This window comes from Oncorhynchus keta, chromosome 32 (genome assembly GCF_023373465.1).
Source record: "Oncorhynchus keta strain PuntledgeMale-10-30-2019 chromosome 32, Oket_V2, whole genome shotgun sequence".
Taxonomy (NCBI): domain Eukaryota; kingdom Metazoa; phylum Chordata; class Actinopteri; order Salmoniformes; family Salmonidae; genus Oncorhynchus; species Oncorhynchus keta.
Genome location: NC_068452.1, coordinates 34,139,962 through 34,148,174, shown reverse-complemented (window position 1 = coordinate 34,148,174; position 8,213 = coordinate 34,139,962). Strand labels below are relative to the sequence as shown.

Sequence of the window (8,213 nt, the reverse complement as noted above, 5' to 3'; positions counted from 1 at the left end):
GGAACCACGGCTGGTGGGTTCTCTTCCCCTTGCTCTCTCAGAGGAAGAGAGTAGAGGCGGAACCACGGCTGGTGGGTTCTCTTCCCCTTGCTCTCTCAGAGGAAGAGAGTAGAGGCGGAACCACGGCTGGTGGGTTCTCTTCCCTTGCTCTCTCAGAGGAAGAGAGTAGAGCGGAACCACGGCTGGTGGGTTCTCTTCCCCTTGCTATCTCAGAGGAAGAGAGTAGAGGCGGAACCACGGCTGGTGGGTTCTCTTCCCCTTGCTCTCTCAGAGGAAGAGAGTAGAGGCGGAACCACGGCTGGTGGGTTCTCTTCCCCTTGCTCTCTCAGAGGAAGAGAGTAGAGGCGGAACCACGGCTGGTGGGTTCTCTTCCCCTTGCTCTCTCAGAGGAAGAGAGTAGAGGCAGAACCACGGCTGGTGGGTTCTCTTCCCCTTGCTCTCTCAGAGGAAGAGAGTAGAGGCAGAACCACGGCTGGTGGGTTCTCTTCCCCTTGCTCTCTCAGAGGAAGAGAGTAGAGGCTGAACCACGGCTGGTGGGTTCTCTTCCCCTTGCTCTCTCAGAGGAAGAGAGTAGAGGCTGAACCACGGCTGGTGGGTTCTCTTCCCCTTGCTCTCTCAGAGGAAGAGAGTAGAGGCAGAACCACGGCTGGTGGGTTCTCTTCCCCTTGCTCTCTCAGAGGAAGAGAGTAGAGCAGAACCACGGCTGGTGGGTTCTCTTCCCCTTGCTCTCTCAGAGGAAGAGAGTAGAGGCAGAACCACGGCTGGTGGGTTCTCTTCCCCTTGCTCTCTCAGAGGAAGAGAGTAGAGGCAGAACCACGGCTGGTGGGTTCTCTTCCCCTTGCTCTCTCAGAGGAAGAGAGTAGAGGCAGAACCACGGCTGGTGGGTTCTCTTCCCCTTGCTCTCTCAGAGGAAGAGAGTAGAGGCAGAACCACGGCTGGTGGGTTCTCTTCCCCTTGCTCTCTCAGAGGAAGAGAGTAGAGGCTGAACCACGGCTGGTGGGTTCTCTTCCCCTTGCTCTCTCAGAGGAAGAGAGTAGAGGCGGAACCACGGCTGGTGGGTTCTCTTCCCCTTGCTCTCTCAGAGGAAGAGAGTAGAGGCAGAACCACGGCTGGTGGGTTCTCTTCCCCTTGCTCTCTCAGAGGAAGAGAGTAGAGGCAGAACCACGGCTGGTGGGTTCTCTTCCCCTTGCTCTCTCAGAGGAAGAGAGTAGAGGCAGAACCACGGCTGGTGGGTTCTCTTCCCCTTGCTCTCTCAGAGGAAGAGAGTAGAGGCAGAACCACGGCTGGTGGGTTCTCTTCCCCTTGCTCTCTCAGAGGAAGAGAGTAGAGGCAGAACCACGGCTGGTGGGTTCTCTCCCCTTGCTCTCTCAGAGGAAGAGAGTAGAGGCTGAACCACGGCTGGTGGGTTCTCCTCCCCTTGCTCTCTCAGAGGAAGAGAGTAGAGGCTGAACCACGGCTGGTGGGTTCTCTTCCCCTTGCTCTCTCAGAAGAAGAGAGTAGAGGCAGAACCACGGCTGGTGGGTTCTCTTCCCCTTGCTCTCTCAGAGGAAGAGAGTAGAGGCAGAACCACGGCTGGTGGGTTCTCTTCCCCTTGCTCTCTCAGAGGAAGAGAGTAGAGGCGGAACCACGGCTGGTGGGTTCTCTTCCCCTTGCTCTCTCAGAGGAAGAGAGTAGAGGCAGAACCACGGCTGGTGGGTTCTCTTCCCCTTGCTCTCTCAGAGGAAGAGAGGAGGAAATGAAACATAAATAAAGGAGGGATCTATCAGGATTAATGGAGCCTGAGCCTCAACAGAGCTGGAGATTTACAACTCCTTCCATCCTCTTTCCTTTTTCCAAATCCACTTCTCCACTCTTCTTTTCCCCCTTTTACCAGTGGTAGAAAACAAACTCAAAAGTCATACTTGAGTCAAAGTAAAGATACCTTAATAGAAAATGACTCAAGTAAAAGTGAAAGTCACCCAGTAAAAATGACTTGAGAAAAATTCCAAGAGTACTTGGTTTTAAATATACTTAAGTATCAAAAGTAAATGGAATTGCTAAAATGTACTTACGTATCAAAAGTAAAAGTAATTATAATTTCTAATTCCTCATATTATGCAAACCAGACAGCACAATTTCTAGTTTTTTTTTAAATTTACGGATAGACAGGGGCACACTACAACACTCTGACATTAATTTACAAACAAAGCATTTGTGTTTAGTGAGTCCGCCAGATCAGAGGCAATAGGGATGTTCTCTGTTTAGTGAGTCCGCCAGGTCAGAGGCAGTAGGGATGACCAGGGATGTTCTCTGTTTAGTGAGTCCGCCAGGTCAGAGGCAGTAGGGATGACCAGGGATGTTCTCTGTTTAGTGAGTCCTCCAGACCAGAGTCAGTAGGGATGACCAGGGATGTTCTCTGTTTAGTGAGTCCGCCAGATCAGAGGCAGTAGGGATGACCAGGGATGTTCTCTGTTTAGTGAGTCCTCCAGACCAGAGGCAGTAGGGATGACCAGGGATGTTCTCTGTTTAGTGAGTCCGCCAGATCAGAGGCAGTAGGGATGACCAGGGATGTTCTCTGTTTAGTGAGTCCTCCAGACCAGAGGCAGTAGGGATGACCAGGGATGTTCTCTGTTTAGTGAGTCCGCCAGATCAGAGGCAGTAGGGATGACCAGGGATGTTCTCTGTTTAGTGAGTCCGCCAGATCAGAGGCAGTAGGGATGACCAGGGATGTTCTCTGTTTAGTGAGTCCGCCAGATCAGAGGCAGTAGGGATGACCAGGGATGTTCTCTGTTTAGTGAGTCCGCCAGATCAGAGGCAGTAGGGATGACAAGGGATGTTCTCTGTTTAGTGAGTCCGCCAGATCAGAGGCAGTAGGGATGACCAGGGATGTTCTCTGTTTAGTGAGTCCGCCAGATCAGAGGCAGTAGGGATGACCAGGGATGTTCTCTGTTTAGTGAGTCCTCCAGACCAGAGGCAGTAGGGATGACCAGGGATGTTCTCTGTTTAGTGAGTCCGCCAGATCAGAGGCAGTAGGGATGACCAGGGATGTTCTCTGTTTAGTGAGTCCGCCAGATCAGAGGCAGTAGGGATGACCAGGGATGTTCTCTGTTTAGTGAGTCCGCCAGATCAGAGGCAGTAGGGATGACCAGGGATGTTCTCTGTTTAGTGAGTCCGCCAGATCAGAGGCAGTAGGGATGACAAGGGATGTTCTCTGTTTAGTGAGTCCGCCAGATCAGAGGCAGTAGGGATGACCAGGGATGTTCTCTGTTTAGTGAGTCCGCCAGATCAGAGGCAGTAGGGATGACCAGGGATGTTCTCTGTTTAGTGAGTCCGCCAGATCAGAGGCAGTAGGGATGACCAGGGATGTTCTCTGTTTAGTGAGTCCGCCAGATCAGAGGCAGTAGGGACGACCAGGGATGTTCTCTGTTTAGTGAGTCCGCCAGATCAGAGGCAGTAGGGACGACCAGGGATGTTCTCTGTTTAGTGAGTCCGCCAGATCAGAGGCAGTAGGGATGACCAGGGATGTTCTCTGTTTAGTGAGTCCGCCAGATCAGAGGCAGTAGGGATGACCAGGGATGTTCTCTGTTTAGTGAGTCCGCCAGATCAGAGGCAGTAGGGATGACCATGGATGTTCTCTGTTTAGTGAGTCCGCCAGATCAGAGGCAGTAGGGATGACCAGGGATGTTCTCTGTTTAGTGAGTCCGCCAGATCAGAGGCAGTAGGGATGACCATGGATGTTCTCTGTTTAGTGAGTCCGCTAGATCAGAGGCAGTAGGGATGACCAGGGATGTTCTCTGTTTCGTGAGTCCGCCAGATCAGAGGCAGTAGGGACGACCAGGGATGTTCTCTGTTTAGTGAGTCCGCTAGATCAGAGGCAGTAGGGATGACCAGGGATGTTCTCTGTTTCGTGAGTCCGCCAGATCAGAGGCAGTAGGGATGACCAGGGATGTTCTCTGTTTAGTGAGTCCGCCAGATCAGAGGCAATAGGGATGACCTGGGATGTTCTCTTGATAAGTGGACCATTTTCCTGTAAAGTACGTTTGGGTGTCAGGGAAAATGTATGGAGCAAAAATTACATTATTTTCTTCAGGAATGTAGTGAAGTAAAAGTAAAAGTTGTCAAAAATAAATAGTAAAGTTACCCAAAAAAACGACTTAAGTTTTAGTGCCTTTTAGTTATTTCGCAGACACTCTTATCCAGAGCAACTAGGGTAAAATGCCTTGCTCAAGATTACATTGACAGATTTTTCATCTAGTCGGCTCAAGGAATTGATCCAGAAACCTTTTGGTAACTGGCCCAACGCTCCTAACCGCTAGGCTACCTTCCCTTGCCCTTGTTGACTTTAAAGTCAGCCACACGTGGAATACCACAGGGCAGGATAACTATTGAGTTATAACAGAACAACACACTGTCAGTGAAAAGTGGATCCTCTAGTTGTGAAATCCCAGGAGATTGTCAGAGACTTGAAGTGAGAGAGAGAGAGAGAGAGAGAGAGAGAGAGAGAGAGAGAGAGAGACAGAGGTGTAACTCTGCTACTGCTGCTGATGACAACCAGACAACCTTCCCTGCTACTGCTGCTGATGACAACCAGACCACCTTCCCCTCTACTGCTGCTGATGACAACCAGACCACCTTCCCCTCTATTGCTGCTGATGACAACCAGACCACCTTCCCCTCTACTGCTGCTGATGACAACCGGACCACCTTCCCCTCTACTGCTGCTGATGACAACCAGACCACCTTCCCCTCTGCTGCTGATGACAACCAGACCACCTTCCCCTCTATTGCTGCTGATGACAACCAGACCACCTTCCCCTCTACTGCTGCTGATGACAACCAGACCACCTTCCCCTCTACTGCTGCTGATGACAACCAGACCACCTTCCCCTCTACTGCTGCTGATGACAACCAGACCACCTTCCCCTCTACTGCTGCTGATGACAACCAGACCACCTTCCCCTCTACTGCTGCTGATGACAACCAGACCACCTTCCCCTCTACTGCTGCTGATGACAACCAGACCACCTTCCCCTCTATTGCTGCTGATGACAACCAGACCACCTTCCCCTCTACTGCTGCTGATGACAACCAGACCACCTTCCCCTCTACTGCTGCTGACCACCTGCTGCTGATGACAGCCAGACCACCTTCCCTCTACTGCTGCTGATGACCAGACCACCTTCCCCTCTACTGCTGCTGATGACAACCAGACCACCTTCCCCTCTACTGCTGCTGATGACAACCAGACCACCTTCCCCTCTACTGCTGCTGATGACAACCAGACCACCTTCCCCTCTACTGCTGCTGATGACAACCAGACCACCTTCCCCTCTACTGCTGCTGATGACAACCAGACCACCTTCCCCTCTACTGCTGCTGATGACAACCAGACCACCTTCCCCTCTACTGCTGCTGATGACAACCAGACCACCTTCCCCTTCCCCTCTACTGCTGCTGATGACAACCAGACCACCTTCCCCTCTACTGCTGCTGATGACAACCAGACCACCTTCCCCTCTACTGCTGCTGATGACAACCAGACCACCTTCCCCTCTACTGCTGCTGATGACAACCAGACCACCTTCCCCTCTACTGCTGCTGATGACAACCAGACCACCTTCCCCTCTACTGCTGCTGATGACAACCAGACCACAGTCCCCTCTACTGCTGCTGATGACAACCAGACCACCTTCCCCTCTACTGCTGCTGATGACAACCAGACCACCTTCCCCTCTACTGACGTTATATTTTGTTTCTCCTCAGCATTTTCCTTTCACAAAAAAAGGACTTGTAGATTACAGGTGAAACAGAATCTCTGATGAGGGAAGCACTTAGCTGGAAGACTTGGCAGAGACTGTTGAAGTTTGATTTATCCCAACCAACCACCCAAGGCCCAGCCAAAAATAAAAACTCCCCTATTATTTCAGATGATGTGTTTCTAACAGCAGGAGATACTATTAGACAGAATATACACAGACATGTTGGGGCGGCAGGTAGCCTAGTGGTTAGAGTGTCGGGCTAGTAACCGTAAAGGTTGCAAGATCGAATCCCCAAGCCGACAGGGTTGAAATCTGTCGCTCTGAACAAGGCAGTTAACCCACTGTTCTTAGGCCATCATTGTAAATAAGAACTTCTACTTAACTGACTTGCCAAGTTAAATAAAAATGTTACCTTGTAACATATTACATTATCCCATGTCAGATGCACCTACATACATACAAGTAACTGCCATAATAAAGGGATCATCAACATAAAGTGTCTTAATAGGGTGTTGGGCCACAACGAGCCAGAACAGCTTCAATGTGCCTTGACATAGATTCTACAAGTGTCTGGAACTCTATTGTAGGGATGCAACATTATTCTTCCACAAGCAATTCCATCATTTGGTGTTCTGTTGATGGTGTTGGAAAACACTGTCTCAGGCACCGTTCCAGAATCTCCCATAAGTGTTCAATTGGGTTGAGATCTGGTGACTGAGACGCCCATGGCATGTGGTTTTCATGCTCATCAAAATATTCAGTGAGTACCCCCTGTATATAGCCCCGGTATTGTTATTTACTGCTGCTCTTTAATTATTTGTTATTCTTATCTCTTACTTTTGTGTGGGATTTACTTGCTGCAATGTTGGTTAAGGGGTTGTAAAGTATTTATTTCACTGTAAGGTTGTATTCGGCGCATGTGACAAATACAATTTGATTTGATTTGAGCACTCGTGGACTGGGGATGGGGGGCATTGTCATCCTATAGCCATGGAAACCAAAATAATGGCCTGCCAACATTTTTAAACATGACCCAAAGAATAAGGGGATTTTAATTGCTTAAATAACTCAGGAACCACACCTGTGTGGAAGCACCTTCTTTCAATATACTTTGTATCCCTCATTTACTCAAGTGTTTTCATTATTTTGTCAGTTACCTGTACCTACATCAGCATCACTGCCGGTAAATGCCTGACAGATTCACATGCTACAATAGCTCCCTCTAGTGTCAACTGTTTAAATGGCTACTGTTTTCTAAAGATTGTTGACTGGATTAAACTAAGACACAAATGTACTGAGTAAGGCCAACATTCAGTTAAAATTATAAATGTTTCAGTATATAGTATTAACCAAAACATTGGATCTGACAGCTTGAGTTTGACCCTTAATTAAGCCACTATGTCAACAGGGTGTGTCCAAACCTAGGACACTAGAGGGCACCCACACCTCACTGATCACACCAGTATTCCCCAGACCAGCTCTCACCATGCTCCCTCTGCCTGGCTGTCGCCTGCAGCGCCTCATTCAAATTGAATTACACAGTGAAATAGGATTACATGATAGAGAACTATTGTTGGAGTCTGGAAGAAAAGTAGACTCAGTACATATTACACAAACACACATTTCTGTCTGGCATGTCTTATTTAACTAGGCAAGTCAGTTAAGAACAATGACAGCCTAGGAACAGTTGGTTAAATGCCTTGTTCAGGGGAAGAACGACACATTTGTACCTTGACAGTCAGGGATTTGATCTTACAACCTTTACGGTTGCTAGTCCAAAACTCTATCCACTAGGCTACGCTGCCGCCCCATTCTGATTCACGTCTTGAATAAAACTAGACTGGGAGAATATATTGGTACACATGCTATTCCCTGGTGTAGCATGATGACTTATTTTAGCATTCAGCCTCTGCTTATCTTGAGTGAGTAAAGAAACTGAGTTATGGGCCTATAACAATGTGTGGTTGTGAATGCGTGTGTATGAATGAAACAGTGCTGATTTAAAGACACTTTATTATGGCTGGTGTTCCACTAGATAGTGGGTTGGGGAGCTGATATCCCTTTATGGACGGCTTGCTGCTTCTTCCATGACCCTCTCTGATACACAGGGAGGCCTCTGAGGCAGAATACAATTAAAAAGAGGGAAGTTTATAGAGTCTAAAATAATCTGACATCTAGAGCCCTCCTGAGCCTGGGTACTCATTCTTAACCTTCATCAGCATTTAGTGGTACGTAATGAGAATAGAAAGGGGGACTATTGAATGTGTGTGTGTGTGTGTGTGTGTGTGTGTGTGTGTGTGTGTGTGTGTGTGTGTGTGTGTGTGTGTGTGTGTGTGTGTGTGTGTGTGTGTGTGTGTGTGTGTGTGTGTGTGTGTGTGTGTGTGTGTGTGTGTGTGTGTGTGTGTGTGTGTGTGTGTGTGTGTGTGTGTGTGTGTGTGTCAGATGGATAAAGGAGAGCAAATGTCAGAGACCTCC

The 8,213-nt window shown here is 48.9% G+C and overlaps 1 long non-coding RNA gene across 1 annotated transcript; it reads right to left on the bottom strand.

Moving 5' to 3' along the window:
* Positions 1-4,784: 4,784 nt before the first annotated feature.
* On the bottom strand, positions 4,785-5,668 carry LOC127914544 (uncharacterized). Its single transcript, XR_008088825.1, has 3 exons — positions 5,453-5,668; positions 5,159-5,410; positions 4,785-5,004 (listed from the first exon to the last, which is right to left on the bottom strand). It is a non-coding gene; the product is annotated as an uncharacterized LOC127914544 (long non-coding RNA).
* Positions 5,669-8,213: the final 2,545 nt, after the last annotated feature.